The sequence below is a fragment of the Sminthopsis crassicaudata genome, chromosome 1 (genome assembly GCF_048593235.1).
Source record: "Sminthopsis crassicaudata isolate SCR6 chromosome 1, ASM4859323v1, whole genome shotgun sequence".
Lineage (NCBI taxonomy): Eukaryota > Metazoa > Chordata > Mammalia > Dasyuromorphia > Dasyuridae > Sminthopsis > Sminthopsis crassicaudata.
The window spans coordinates 669810171-669826974 of record NC_133617.1 but is presented as its reverse complement, the minus strand read 5'-3'; positions in this window follow the sequence as shown (position 1 = coordinate 669826974).

The following is a 16804-nucleotide window of genomic DNA, read 5'->3' as shown; positions in this document are numbered from 1 at the left end:
CCACCATCCTGCTTCAAATCCCAACAGGTCAACCTGAATCTTAATTTAGGTCTCCAACTGTAGAGACTGCCAAGTCAAGTGCCACTTTCTCTAGGAAGCCTTCCCTGAAATCATTAACAAGGACCTTAATCCTCCAACATCACGTAGTATAAGCTTGAATATCCTGTCAATAAAATGTTTGTGACGTCCCATGACGTCCCATATTAGGCCGTGGATTTCCCCAGTACTTAATAGAAAATCAATCGACAAGAATTTATGAACACCTACTATGTGACAAGTATTGTGATAGGGGATGGGGATGAAAAATTGAGAGTCGATATTTACCCTTATAAATAAATACAAAACATGAAATAAAAGAATATAGGGGAAGGCAAAGTCTGGCAGCTGGGAGGATTAGGAAAGCGTCATGGGAGCCAAGGCTTAAAATGCTAAAGAACCATGGCACAATGAACACTCAGTGCGAGGAGAAGATGGAATGTCCTGTGGGTCAGCAAGAAGCCAGTTTGGGTCAGCCTGCACGAGGGGCTGGGAAGGGGGATATCATGTATAGTCTGGAAGGATAGAATAGGACAGGATAGGAGTAGGGAGAAAGGAGATGGAAGAAGTTGGTGTGGGACATGCTTCAAAGGGATAGGTAATACAAAGGAGGGGCATTTTAGGCATAAGGAGCAGAAAAGGAAAGAAAAACAGTTGGCTAGATTGGCTGTAGCGCAGAGCACTTAGAAATGAAGCTAGAAAAGTTGGTCGGTGCCAGATTATAGAGAAACCAGAAGGCCAAACATTTAACAATTGAAACTTTCCTCAGTAGACAATAAGAAATCTTGGGGATGTCTGAGCAGAGGGGTAGATCTGCGGCTAAGGAGATTCTAGAGGAAGGAGAAGAGGGGAGGGAAAACCTGCAAAGAGGTTATAGTAGTAGTCCAGGTGGGTGATGAGACCCTGGATCAGGATGGTAGTAATAGAAGTAAAGGAAGACCACAAGAGATGTGTAGAGGTAGAATGCATACAGACTTAGTGCCTTATGGGATCTGAAACTGAACACTTGTTCAGTCTTCATAATCCCATTTGGGTTTGTTTGGTTTGGTTTTTTTGTTTGTTTGTTTGTTTTTTGCAAAGATACTGGAGTGGTTTGCCATTTCCTACTCCAGCTCATTTTATAGATGAGAAAACTGAGGTAAACAGAGTTAAGTGCCTTGTCAGGCACAATTAATCATTCTCAGAGATAAAATTTGAACTCAATTTTTTCTATTTCAATACTTAGCTGCCCATGGATATTCAATTCAACTTAAAAAGCATTAAGTGCAGGGGCAGCTAGGTGGTGCAGTGGATAGAGCACCAGCCCTGAATTCAGGAGGACCCGAGTTCAAATCTGGTCTCAGATATTTAACACTTCCTAGCTGTGTGACCCTGGGCAAGTCACTTAACCCCAGCCTCAGAAGAAAAAAAAAAAAAAAGCATTAAGTACAACTGGAAATGCAACAACAAAACAGTTCTTGCTCTCTATGAGGTTGCACTCTACTGAGGGGTGGGGGAGAGAAAGAGTAACAAGTACATTGGTAAATAACTACAAGATTTTTACAAAATAAATATTAATGAATTTTTTGGGGGGAATAACAACAACTTGAGGAATCAGGAAAGACCCCTTATTGAAGGTAGTCCTTGAAGTGAATCTTTTAAGCACCTAAGAACTGCAAAAGGTGGAGGTAAAATTCGGGGCACAGAGAAATATGCTGTGCAAAGACAGAGACACAGGAAATGGAATGTAATTTATAAAGAACAACAAGCAGACCAGTTTAGCTGGAACACAGAGAATTTGAGGGGGAGTAATGTGTAACCAGCCTGGAAGAGTGGCTGGAGCCAGATTGTAAAGGGCTCTAAATGCCTAACAGAGGAATGTGTTTTATCCTTGGGGCAATAGGGAGCCATTAGACCTTCTTAATCAGGGGAATAACAGGGTGAGACTGTTGCTTTTTCAGATTTCTGTTTGACAGCTGTGAAGAAGATGGATTGGAAAATAGAGGCTGGATTCAAAGAGATTGATTAGTAAACTGTTACAGTTGTCTAGGTTACAGATGATGACTGAACTGAGGTGGGGGTAGTATAAGAAAGAAGAGGGTGGATGATAGGGATGTTGTGGAGAGAGAATCAACCAGACTTGGTACATAATTGGGGACCAGGATTGGGGTTGGAAGGGATATAAGTGAGAGTGAAGAACTAAGGATGTCCAGCAACTGAAAGAATGAAGATATCCTTTGGAGAACTAAGGATATTAAGTAAAAAGGTGAGTTTAGGAGGACAGATAAAGAGTTGTTTTGATTGTTTAGTCTGATATGCCTTAGGACTTCTAGGCAAAGAATCTTCAACAGGCAATTGGAGATATCCAAACAGACCTTTAAAGAGAGATTAGTATTGGATATGTAGATTTGGGAGTCAACTGCATTGAACCCATGGAAACTGATGAGATCAGAGAAAGGAAGAATGCAGGGGAAAAAAAGAAGAAGAAGAAGAAAAGAGGCAGGGACCTTCCCCATCTTTTGTAAATTTTATCTCTCTCCTCAGGAAAACATTGCACTGTACATAGACATTGAAGTGGTCTGAGATTCCCCTTTCTGCTTCCCAACCATCCAATAAAATAAGCTCCAAAGACTGGGAAGTCAGGAAATGTCCACTTTGTTTTGTTCCATGAAAATGTCCAAAACATTTACTGGAAGGGAAACATTTATTTTATTGAACTAAGAGGAATGTATTATACTTTGGGATTCAAGAGGAATACTGGCAATGAAACATTTTCTTAGAATATCTTGATAACATCCCCCACATTCAGAATGCACTGTCTCATATATATACAGAGATGTATTTGCCTATTGAAATACCTCCCTTCAAAGCCCAACCCAGGTACCACCTATTTACTCCATGAAGTCAATCAGTCAAGAAGCATTTATTTAAGCACCATATGCCAGGCACTGGGCCTGGGAACTTGGGTCCTGCTCTAGGATCTCATTTTCTAATAGGAGAAACCAACATACAAATGTCTAGATCATTTAGATAAATACAGTTGCAGTGGGAAGTAATCTCAGAGGAAAAGAGTGAAAGATTTCCTAGAAGTCAAGGTGAGGTATGTTTCACATTCCAGCATGGGAGGGCAGACAGTGCAAAGGTCTTTTAAGGTCCCTTTTTGTAATATTCTTTTCTAAATTATAATCTTCTCTGGGAGCAGGTTTCTTGGAGGGCTTCTGGAGGCAGCCTAATTAATCACAAGTGCAGGCAGGGATTAAAGTCCAAATCCTTTATTGTCTCCTTCAAAGTCTTGTCTACTTCACTTGGGGCTCAGCTAGTTTTTCCTAGAGGCCTTCTGTAGTCTTGGTTCCAAGAGCTTAAGCTGCCTTCTCTGGCTTCTGAATCTCCTTGACTGAATCCTGGCTGAGGTTCCGAAAGTTTCTAGTGGGCTTGTCTCTCTGGCCTGAGAGCTTCTCTTTATATGCCCCACACTGAGTATATACCAATCATTACATCACTAGGAAATCATTATTTTTTGTAGGATTAAATCAATGCTAAACTAGATGTACCCACTGTCTCTTCAATTCCACTTACTTAGCATATTGTTTCAAGTTCTGGCCCATAACATCTCCCACTTTCTTTTGTTTTTAGAACATAGATGGTCATGACCTCCCTGACTTCTCAAGGAAGTGAGAATCCCAAAAATGAGGTGATCATGCCATGCCCTCCCTGATTGCTCAGGAAGGGAGATGAAAACACAAAGGAAATGGTAAATCAAATCAGATTAGCAATTTTCTGAAGGGGCTCACTTGAAACAAGTATACATAAATCCATCAATATGGGAGGTATTACACATAATTACATGAATTACATAAGCACATAGCAATATAACACAGGCTAGTAGTGATGTAGCAAATAACATGAATCAACATGAGGATTTATACGTCCATAAGTCCTAGAAATAGTCCAAAGTAAATCTATTGTCCATTAGTTCATGTGCCAAGATCCAATAATTCCTGCAAGTTTTGAAGTCCTGCAATAGTCTTATCTTGTGTTAGGGAATCCAATAATTCCTGATGGTTTTCAAGTCCTGCAACAGTCTTTATCAACAATTTTTCATCTCAGGGAATCCAATGATTCCTGCTGGTTTTAAAGTTCTTTAACAGTCTCATTATCAGCCATGCTCTTTCAGTGTCAGCTGTTTTCTAGATCTTCTCTTTTGTTTCAAGGTTTTTCTCTTTTTCTGTCTCTCTCCAAGTGCTCATTGGCATCCATCTGATTCCTTCCCCATCTGTAGAGATATAAGCAAACCCTTTCTCCCAAGCAGTTAACCTATCTAGTCCCTTCTATTTACCACTTTCTAAATCTCTTCTCATAATCTGGTAATTACATTGGAGCTGCTCACATGGGACACTGCCTTTCTATGGGGTTAAAAAAAGCCTGTATTCTCCCCAATTATAATCCCTTTCTGCTATTAGATTGCTTTTCTGCTGATTGATCAAGTAATCCCTTTCTGCCATCTGATTCCTTTTTTGCTGATTGATTACATCAGAGTCCTGACCTTCTAAAGACTCTCTGAATATAAACTCAGGTGCCATCATGCTCCACCTGTCTTCTGTATGATATCTTGGAACTGGGCCCTGCCTCTCATTTCCCTGGGTCAATTTACATTCTGAGGCCCAGTAGAAACCTCGGTTGCATTTTGGACATAGGGTTTGGGGTCATCTCTCATCCTATCTTCTGACTCTAGCTCTTTGCCTACACTGAGCTCTCAGATGTCCTATTTTTCCACCCTGAAAACATTGATGATTTTCTCTAGAAGTCCCTTGCCAAGAGGGACCCTGTCTTCCCATGTTCATCATAGTCTGCATATAATAAGCACTTGTGCCCACTGTGGTATAGCATCTTATGATTTCCTCTAAAGGAGCATATAATCTTCTAAAGTCCCCATATAATTCTTCTGCACATCTTATTAGCATTTTCCTTAGCCAGTTGTCTGATCATTATTTCTGTAGCTGCATTTACTCCAACAGTTCTTGTGACCGCTGTTTGCAAACATCCCACAAAATCAGCAAAGGATTCCTTGGGACCTTGCTCTATTTTTGTGAAGGCTTTACCTCCATCTTTTCCTGGGAGGGAACCCCAAGCTTTTATAGCAGCAGTAGCAATTTGTTCATACGCTCCTATGGAGTAATTAATCTGTGCTGAATTCTCTGCATACTGACCTTCACCTACTAGTTGGTCAAAGGTGATTGGGGTATTAACTCCAGTTTGCTTATTGCTTTGGGCTTGAATTCTACATAATTCATGATACTCCGAAAGCCACAATAAGTTTTGTCCAGGTTCTAAACATGTCCTTGCTATGGATTTCCAATCACAAGAGATTAAGATTTCATAAGCCAAATTATCTAGTAACATTTTAACATAAGATGATGTAGCCCCATAAAGAGTGTAACCCTTTTTCAAATCCTTAATTTTTTCCAAATCAAAAGGAGTGTATCTTCTCTTTTTTTGACCTGAAGAGTCAAGCTTTTCAATATGTATTTATTTTTAAATCAAATATATGTATTTATTTATGTATTTATTTTTAAATCAAATATATCCTGTCCATTTTTTTGCTTTAACCAGTGCTTTTTGTAATCTTGTCATAGGCTGCTTCATAGATAGTGCTGATTGTGTCACTGCCTCTCCCCCTCCTCCTTTTTCCTCCACCCATGAAGGGTTAATTGAGGGAAGTAAGTCAGAGGATGGGAAATGTTTCTGCTGTGAAGTACCACACTCAGAATTGTACTTAACTCTATTCTTATCTGATTCTTCATTCTTTTCCCTAGTTTAGTTGGACCCTCCCCCTCTTGCTCTTTCTTCTTTTTTCTTATTCTAACACTTATATAATTTCTTAAAGCCAATTGTATTAAATTATATACATTAAGTGTGTCTTTGGAAATTGAGTCAGGTCCGTTTTTATTGTAGAATTGACATAGTTGCTCTCCTACTAATTTCCACTCCTCTAGATAATTCTTTTTCCATAGAGAACCAAGGAGATGTGTACTATACAATTTCTAAAAGTTCAGTGATCTGCTCCCAAATTATAATCAAACCTTGGCTTTTCATAAGTCTGACAATGATCTCTACACATTTTCCTTGAATTGGAAAAGAAGGCTGTTTTCTAAACATCTGTCCCATTTTAGCTGAAGTACTAGTTTAGCCCTTTAACAAAGTTTCCTCATCTGTTTTTGTACTCACCCTAATTTCTGTATTGAAGAGACTTTTTCTCTGAAATCAGAATTGTGTCTGCCCCACATTGGTGCCAAAATATAATATTCTTCTCTAAATTATAATCTTCTCTGGGAGCAGGTTTCTTGGGGGACTTCTGGAGGCAGCCTTATTTTCAGTTCAGTAATTGTAAAGTTCTTGTCGTCTCTCAATTGGAATCCTTCTCTGGGAGGAGATCTCTTTTCTGTAAAATTTTTTCCTCTGTGCCATCTAAACTCAATCCCAGACTAGACTCTTCTTCCTCCAGAGTGCTGTCTCAACTCTATCCCAGAGTCAACTACCTCCTTGCCCTCCTGCCCTCCTCTTTTATCCTAGCAGAGATTGTAGTGAGAACTCAACGGGGCTTGTGAGAAAATACTTCAACCAATGAACTTGCTCCTTTTAAAGGGGCATGTGAGAACTCAGCGGCTTAAAGGCTTCTTTAACTCAGGCTTCTTAAAGGTGCAAATTTCTTTTAAACATGTAAACTCTACCTCAGAAGATCAAAGGTGCAAACTCCCTTCAAAGGCCCTAACCAAAGGTGTGAATTCTGAGCCAGAGAACTGTCCAGACAACCTGAGTTCTCACCTTGTAATCCTAACAAGTAATCACAAGTGTAGCCAGGGATTAAAGTCCAAATCCTTTATTGTTTCCTTCAAAGTCTTGCCTACTTCACTTGGGGCTCAGTTAGTTTTTTCTAGAGGCCTTCTATAGTCTAGGTTCTACGAGCTTAAGCTGCCTTCTCTGGCTTCTGAATCTCCTTGACTGAATCCTGGCTGAGGCTCCAAGAGTTTCTAGTGGGCTTGTCCCTCTGGCCCTGAGAACTTCTCCTTATATACTCCATACTGAGAATACACCAATCATTATATCACTAGGAAACCATTATTTTTTGTAGGATTAAATCAATGCTAAACTAGATGTAACCACTGTCTCCTCAATTCCATTTACTTAGAACCTTGTTTCAAGTTCTGGCCCATAACACCTTTTATATCCAAGATTATGGGACTGAGATTCTATAGCACATCCTGCTTGGCCTAAATAGGTTCCCCCTGAAAGCTTCTGGTCTGTGCCCTGTTCCCTCTACCTGCTACAGGCACAGAGTTCAATACAGTTTTTTGGCTATTCTAAACTCCCCAAAAAAGTCTCCCTTAGATGGGTGAGCAAGCTGGGCTCTCCCAGGGGAGAACTAAGACAGCAGAGCTAGTACCAAGCATAGTCTCTGAAGGCCCCCAAGTCCTCTTCCTCTCTTGCCTGTTTGGGAATAAGGGAACTTGATGCTTCTGTAAAGCTACCCCAGATAGTATTCCCCTGTTTGAGTCCCAAGTCATAGTATAAACTCTTTAGCAGTTCAGTGCCTATGGATGAAAGCTATTGGAATTCTGGGAGGAAGAAAGGGAGGGAGAAAAGAATTGGAGCTGTACTTGTTTGTAAGGTGTTTTTAGTACTGAAATATGTTTCTGAAACTTTCTCTAATGAAATAATATTCATTTCCATTCCTCTAATTATAGTTTTTGCAGGATCCTAAAGTTTATAGCTACTGCCATTAAATTATTCTGTCATTAATAGTGCAAAACTAAGAGTTTTCTGTCACTCATTTTAAAAGTTAAATATGGTAGGACTGATTTATCCATCCATGACTTCAGCATCCCCAGACTGGGAAGGGTATCTAATTTCATCCCCTTCCAAAAGTAATCCCCCACCTTGGCCACATTCTTGACCTATTATCCCAGTCATGTAGGTTGCAGCATATTCTGAATGTACAACAGAAGATACTACCTAAGATGTTTTGCCTAAATAACTTGTAATGGCCTGTTCTTTCCTTTTCCACATAATGTTCTATGATTCCATTAAATTATAAGCTCCTTGAAGTGGCTATCTTCAACAATGAGAGGATCCAAACCAATTCCAATTGATCAGTAATGAAGAGAACCAGCTATACCCAGTGATAGAACAGTGGGAAATGAGTGTGAACCACAACATGGCATTTGCACTTTCTGTTATTGTTTGCTTGAATTTTTGTTTTTCTTCCCAGGTTATTTTTACCTTCTTTCTAGATCCAATTTTTCTTATGCAACAAGATAACTGTATAAATATGTATATGTATATTGTATTTAACATATATTTTAACTTATTTAATATTGTATGGGACTACCTGCCATCTTGGGTAGAGGGTGGAGGAAAAGAGGGAAAAGATTACCCATGCATATGTTTTGTCAATAAAAAGCTATAATAATTTTAAAAAAATTATAAGCTCTTTGAGAGCAGTGGCTGTCTTTTGCCTCTTTGTATACCCAACACTTAGCTCAGTCCCTGACACATAGTAGAAACTTAATAAATATTATTGATTTATTCCATGAGAGAAAGGGAAGCCTAGCAGTACCATATCTCAAACTTTATTACAAAGCAGTTAACCATCAAAACAAACTGGTACTGGCTAAGAAACAGAGTGAGTGGTCTAGTGGAACAGATTAGGTATACAATATATAGTAAAAAATAACCATAGTAATCTAGTGTTTGATAAACCCAAAGATCCAAACTTCTGGAACACGAAACCACTATTTGATAAAAAATGCTGGGAAAACTAGAAAGCTATTAGGCAAAAACTAAGTGTAGACCTATTTCTCACATCATATACCAAGATAAGGTCAAAAGGAGTATATGATTTAGACATAAAGGATGATATCATAAGCAAATTAGGGGAATGTGGGAAATCTTACCTGTCAGATCTATGGATAGGGAAAAAATTTATGACCAAAAGAGACAGAAAGCATTAAGGAATATGACATTGAATTATTTTGATTACATTAAATTAAAAAGTTTTTATATAAACAAATCAATAGTACCAAGATCAGAAGGAAAACCAGGGAAGGTGGAGGATTTTATATCAAGTTTCTCTAATAAAGGCTTCCATTCTCAAATATATAGAGAATTGAGTCAAATGTATAAGAATGAGTCATTCTCTAAATAATAAATGATCAAAGAATTTGAATAAGCAACTTTCAAAAGAAGAAATCAAAGATATCTATAGTCATAAAAATGCTCTAATCATTATTTGATTAGAGAAATACAAATTATAAAACTCTGAGGAACCACCTCATACTTATCACATTGACTAATATGACAGAAAAAGAAAGTGACAGATATTGAAGGGAAGATGGGAAAATTGGGAATGCACTATTGGTGGAATTATGAACTGATCCAGTCATTCTAGAGAGCAATTTGGTTGCCAAAGGGCAACCAAACTGTGCAATACAAATATTAGGTTGGTATCCCAAAGTGAACAAAGAAAAAGAACCTCTATGTACAAAAACATTTATTGTTATGGGCCGGAACTCTGAACTTGAAACAAAGAATTCTTACAAGGTCAGTGGAATTGATAAAGATAATAGTTATCTAATTTAGCATGGTTCAGTATGATTGATTTAATCCTACAAGGGGATGTTATGGGCCAGAACGAATTGAGGAGACAATGATTAAATCTAGTTTAATCCTACAACAAATAATGGTTTCCTAGTGATATAATGATTGGTTTGTACTCAGTGTGGAGCATATAAGCTAGAAGCCTCAGCCAGGGAGATTCAGAGACAAGTGGACAGAAAGCTGGAGGCTGAAGGCTGGAGCACAAACTCTTGGGACTCAGACAGGTTCATCCCATTTCACATCACCTTGGTGGCAGCCTCTCCTCCTTTGCTTCCCCACTGAAACCAAGATGCAGGAAGTCCCCAGAAAACTAGTCGAGCCTCAAGTGAAGGAAGGAGATAGAACTTTGAGAGAGATAATAAAGGATTTGAATTTTAACACCTGGCTGCACTTGTGGTGATTACTGAACTGAAACGAAGGCTGCTCCCAGAGACCCCAAGAAAACCTCAACAGAGAACATTACATTTTGGAGAGAACATTACATTTTGTCATTTTTGTGGGGCCAAAGAATTAGATTGAGGAATGACTAAATAAGTTGTGGCATTTGATTGAAATGGAATACTATTGTACTATTAAAAAAAAAAAAAAAAGATAAGCCAGATGATTATAGAAAAACTTGAGAAAACTTATATGAAGCTGATGCAAAATGAAGTGAGCAGAACCAGCAGAAACAGCAATATTATAAAGATGATCAGCTATGAAAGACTTAGCTATTCTCAGCAACATGATATTCAAAAATAATATAATGAAAAATACTGTTCAGTTCTGGGGAAAAGAACTAATAGAATCTGAATGTAAATTGAAACATACTTTTAAATTTTTTTTTATTTTTCATGGGCTTGAGTTGTTTTTGTTTTTTGACTTGTGTTTTCTTTTACAACGTGGCTAAAATAGAAATATGTTTTATATCATTTCACATGTATAATCTATCTCAAAATGCTTGCCCTCTCAAGGAAGAGGGAAGGAAAAAGAAAATCTGGAACTCAATTCAAAAAAAAAAGAAAGTAATTTTTTCAGTGTAATTGAGAAATATTTAAATAAATAAATAAAAATATATTGAGAGGAGGGGCGGGGAGGAAGGAAAAGGAGAAAACTGTATCTAGAATCAGAAAAGGTAGATTTGAATACTAGCTCTGCCACCTATTTCCTTTGAGACCCCAAACAAATCACTTTTTATCTCTTTGGAACTGGACCAGACAACCTTTAAGATCTCTCCCAGCTCTAAAATCCCATGAATTATAAGAGATCAAAGCTGTTCTTAGAGGTCAATTATCTGATCCAGCCTCTTTATTTGAGTTTGTATACACATACACATACACATACACACACACACACACACACACACACACATGCACACACACACACACATATATTCTATGTATAAATCAATACTTAAGCAATTTAGCAATTTATGAGTTCATCAAAGTGATTCCTGTACTCATACAGTTTAAACCTACCATGCATCAATAGATTGTTTGATAATTTGCTGAATAGCAATAAAATCACTTAACGGATAGCTTTCTGATGATGGAATTACTAGTACAAACTTGAGAATTTATTGGGATAGTAAACACTAATAAGGAAAAACTAAAGCAGATTTTATAGCTACTATGAGACAGTTTCAGGGAGAGGGCTAGTGCATTGAGTGCTTTAGTGACTGGGAAAGAGCAGGGGCACTGAAAGCTTTAGCAGGGACACTAAGATGATACTGAGAGCAGCATAACTGGAACAATATATATTACTTGATATATAGAAGTACATCTTCAAGTAGAAGACTCGGCTTTTCTGAACTCTAAGAGGCTGACTATCTAGCATACCAGGCAGCCAATCTCCAGGTAAAATATGTGTTGTCTGTCCCTCAGCCTTCAGGATCATAGAATTAGAGCTAAAAAGAATTTAGGGATGATCCTTTAAGCCCTTATTCCAATTCAATCCAATTAGCATTTATTAAGTTCCTACTATGTTCAAGGCATTCTGCTAGTTACCGGGAATACAAAACAAATGATCTCTACTCACATTCTATATTTCCATCTTCCAAGGACCATTGGTGTTCCAATGGAATCACTTCAGGAATCCAAAGCCTCTGCCATGCCATAAACCATGTGGGAATATGTATGTATACATGTATGTGTAAGTATATAGATAGAATGTTTATGTGTGAATGAACATTTAAAGTGTGAACCAAAAAAAAAAAAAAAATCAACAAAGATCAGGTAAAAGGAAGTATGAATATTGGGTTAGTAATTATAACTTGGGTTTTCTTTTTAACCTATGTGATCTCAGGCATTTAATTTCCAAGACCTATGTTAACTATAAGTCTATGAACCATGACCCTCTTTTTCTCTATAAATAAAATCATACCATAACACCTCAGAGTTAGAAGGGACCTTCAAAGTGATTTAGTCTAATCCTTTTATTTTACAGATGAAGAAACTAAGATCCAGAGAAGTGAAGTCATTAAGGATTAAATGTTGGAACCAGACAGAGGGAATACTTGGGGGGAAAAAAATTAGGAGGAAAGGAGAGAGAGAGGAAGGGAAAGAGGAAAGGAAGGAAAGAGGAAAGGAAGGAAGGAAGGAATGAAGGAAGGAAGGAAGGAAGGAAGGAAGGAAGGAAGGAAGGAAGGAAGGAAGGAAGGAAGGAAGGAAGGAAGGAAGGAAGGAAGGAAGAGAATGTCCAATCCAACTCCTTCATTTTTATACATGAAGAGAACTAGAATAACTAAGGTCAAATGACTATCCAAGCTCCTTAAGGAAATGAATTGAGGAAAAAAACTCTTCCTCCAAATCTAGTGCTTTTCCACTATATCCAGTGTACCATGAACTAGCTGTATGATCCTCCACAAGACATTTTCCTTTCTCAGTTTTGTCATCTATAAAATGGAAGAGGAGAGGGAAGGGGTATGTGTACCTAAGGAGTGAGCTAATTCCCTGATAATTGTCCTCTGGATAAAGGGTGACCCTAATCTCATTTGACCATGATTAATTATAGTTGGAAGGGATTTTAGAGATCATAAATTAAACCAATCCAAACTCAACAGATACTACCCTTCATCCCTTATTCCCTCCTCCATCTTGGGGGCCATAATTACCTCAAGATTGGAGTTAAAGTTGAGCCAAATCTGGCTTGACTGGGCTTGGAGTGCCTCAAATAATCTTCACCCCTCTATAGCCAGACTAGCCAAGGACTCTACTGACCCATACATTGATCATTAGGAAGAACCAGAGATTCTCAGCAGCAGCATCTTCCTAGTCATTTTACAAGAAACCCCCTCCCATACCCCTACTTTCTATCCCTTGCTGAAGGATTGCTATTTGGAATCAATTGTTTAGAGGAAGAACATTACATTAGGCATATCCACTGTATTATACCTCCACTTAGAAATCCAGATTCTGGGTCAGGTCTCTAAGCAGAAACTCTCTTCTATTTATTTTCTCTTTTTTGCATATTTATTTTGTAAACACACATGTGTATATACCACATATCTATTTTATTATTTCTCTTTAGAATAAGGACCCCTTGAAAAGGACCTGTATGTGCCAAAATGTTTGTGGCAGCTCTTTTAGTAGTAGCTAGAAACTAGAAGATGAATGGATGTCCAACAATTGGAGAATGGTTGGGTAAATTGTGGTATATGAAGGTTATGGAACATTATTGCTCTGTAAGAAATGACCAGCAGGAGGAATACAGAGAGACTTGGAGAGACTTACATCAACTGATGCTGAGTGAAATGAATAGAACCAGAAGATCGCTGTACACTTCAACAACAATACTGTATGAGGATGTATTCTGATGGAAGTGGATATCTTCAACATAAAGAAGATACAACTCACTTCCAGTTGATCAATGATGGACAGAAACAACTACACCCAGAGAAAGAACACTGGGAAGTGAATGTAAACTGTTAGCACTACTGTCTATCTACCCAGGTTACTTATACCTTCGGAATCTAATACTTAATGTGCAACAAGAAAATTGGATTTACACACATATATTGTGTCTAGGTTATATTGTAACACATGTAAAATGTATGGGATTGCCTGTCATCTAGGGGAGGGAATAGAGGGAGGGAGGGGATAATTTGGAAAAAATGAATACAAGGGATAATGTTATAAAAAAAATTACTCATGAATATATACTATCAAAAATTATAAATAAAATTAAAAAAAAAAAGAATAAGGACCCCTTAAGAATAGTTTCATTATTTGTTTTTTTTCCCCAACCCTTATCAGAGTGCCCAGCACATAGCAGATGCTTAATAAATGCTTATTGGTCAACAGAGTAATTCTTATGGTAACTTTCCCTGCTCCTTTATAGCTTATCCATTTCAGCTCTATGTTCCATGTCCTATCTCATGCTGTCTTTTCTCCATTCTGTGTTGTGAAATTCTGTTCTATTTATATTTTGCATTTAATTTTCTATGTACGTTCCCCTCCTTTACCAATATAAACTTGAAGGACTGTTTTTGAATTTTCAGAGTCTAGAACAATGCCTGGAACATAGTACTATGGGTCCTTAATGAATGCCTTTTTAACTGAATTGAACCTTCTTATTTTTCGGATGAGGAAACCAAGATTCAGAAAGAGAAAGTGACATGCCCAAAACCATAAGTGACAAAAAGTAGACTTTGAATCCAGATCTTCCAATGCTTTCCGCTATTTCATCTGGCTCACCACCCAGCTTCATTCTTCCTTTTCAACAACAAATATTTATTAAGTACCTACAACATACAGTGCTTCTTCCCCACTCAAGACAACCTATCCAGTTCCAGTGACCAGTAGAGTAGGAGCCTGATAATTCAATACTACATTCCATCTTCCCAAATCAGGCATTTTCACTGGCTGTCCCACATGCCTAGAACTCTCCCCCTTCTCACCTTCATCTCCACCTCCCCGTTTCTTTGTCTTCCTTCAAGTCTCAGCTTGTACCTTTCCTTCTGTGAGAAGCTTTAACTGATCCGATGTGATGCCAGAGCTTTGCCTCTCAGATTTATATCCAATTTATCTTGTATATGTATATGTATGTAAATGGCTAGATGGTCAGGCACACAGACAGATAGTCAGACGGGTAGCTAGATAGACAATCAGATAGACAGATTGATAAATAGAAAGCTGTCACATAAACAGATAGGCAGCCGGATAGATCTTTTTTTGTACATAGTTGTCTATATGTCATCCATCCATCCCATTACACTGTGAGTTCTTTGTGAAAACGGACTTTTTGCTTTTCTTTGCATTTCCATCTATATGCACCTAGCATATAGTAAACACTTAATAAACACTTGCTGACTTGCTAATTATAGAGATAGAGAGCCAGATTTGGAACCAAGAGGACCTGGATCTACATCCTACTTTTAGCTCATACTGGCCTCCCCACTATGGGCCCAATTGTTGCTACCCAGAGAGAACTTCTTTACTTCTTTTAACCTTCTTCCCTACTTCCTCCTTCCATTCACTACCACAAATACTCCATACAGGAAGAAATCCTGACAGAGTCAAATAAATATAAATATAGTTTAAAAAGAAAGAAAGAAAGTTTATACTCCAGTGAAGTTAGCCACATTTTGCATTATAAATGACCCCTCTTTGTAGTGGGAGCTACTGATCCGGTTGTCATTGGGTAGCAATTTATCTAAGGTTTCAGAGGGGCTATAGCCACTTTTCAGTGTTCTAAATAACTCTTTAAGATAGTTAAGATGCAGAGAAGTTATTGGACTGCTTGATAAGGCTAGGGATTTCTACATACCAATGAAATCACAGCTCCAGACCTTGTTCCCCTAAGGTACAATGTACTGTCTGAGCTTACAAAGACAAAACTGACATGTTACCCCTGCCCTGGAGACACTCATTCTTTTGGGTAATATTTGTAATTGTGTGAGTCGGTACAAGATTCTTTGAGGAGGGAGAGGGAGGCATTAAAAACTAAAGGAACCAAGATAAACTCTAGGTGGGAGGCAGCCTCTGAGTAGCCTTGAAGAAAGCCAAAGATTCTGGAGGCCAGGGTGAGAAAGGAGTGTGTTCCATGCCCCGGGGGGAGGGAGGGGGAAGAGGAGAGACAGCCTAGGCAGAGCAACTGAAAATTGGATTTTCCGATAAAAGGAATAGGTACTTGGCCAATTTGGCTAAACATAAGAGTGTGAAAGGGGATGGTGTGAAATCAGTCTGGAAAGGTAGAGCCAGATTATCACCTGCGTTAAAAGTCAAACACAGGAGGTTAGATTCTATGTTAGAGACAGGAGGGAGCCACGGAAGATTTTTTAAGCAGAGGAATAGCTTGCTTAAGCTTGTATTTGGAGAATATTAATCTGACAGCTATGTGGAGAGAGGAGGCTGGAAGCAGGGCAAGCCAATCAGATGCAGCAGTAGTGTAGGTAAAAGGACAGGGGTTGTAGGGTCTGTGTGAATGGCACAGATGGCAGAGATCTTGTGCAAATAGATTGGATAAAACTTGGCCAAGAATTGGATTTGGGGATGACTGTGGGCCAAGAGTGGTGAATGCCTCCCAGGGTTGAGAATTCAGAGAAGGCTTAAGCAATCCACCAACCTGAAAGCTAAGGATTGTCCAAAGGATTTATACTTCCCTTCCAAAACTTTCTCTATCTCTTTTCTCTTCCCTTTTCAATCCAGTCATTTTCAATTGTGTCCCACTCTTCAAGACTTCTTTGGGGATTTTCTTCTCAAAGATACTGGAGAGGTTTGCCATTTCCTTCTCCAGCTCGAAGTCTTGCCCAGCGACCATGTATCTGAAGTCGAATTTTTACTCAGGAAGATGAGTGTTCCAAGCTCCAGGATTCGCATTCTAAACCAGTGAACTACCTCTCTTCTTAGCTTGCTCCCTGTTAGCTCCATTCTAGAAAGATTTCCTCAGCCTACAATTCTCTGCATTTTCTTAGGTTAAGCGGGGTTTTATGGAGAAGTCTGGCCTTTTAAATTCTCAGCCAGCCTGGAATCTATCTGCTTAATGATGTCTCTCTCAGGAGTGACCCCCTGCTATGAGCCCCTAGAGCTCTCCCCTAGCTGGAGGCTCTTCACCTGTTCTGACCTCCTTTTTACTCCCTCTCTCCACTCACTGCCCCAAAGACCACACACACTGAGATTTCGTCTGAGACAGCTTAAATGAGACATAAATATATTTG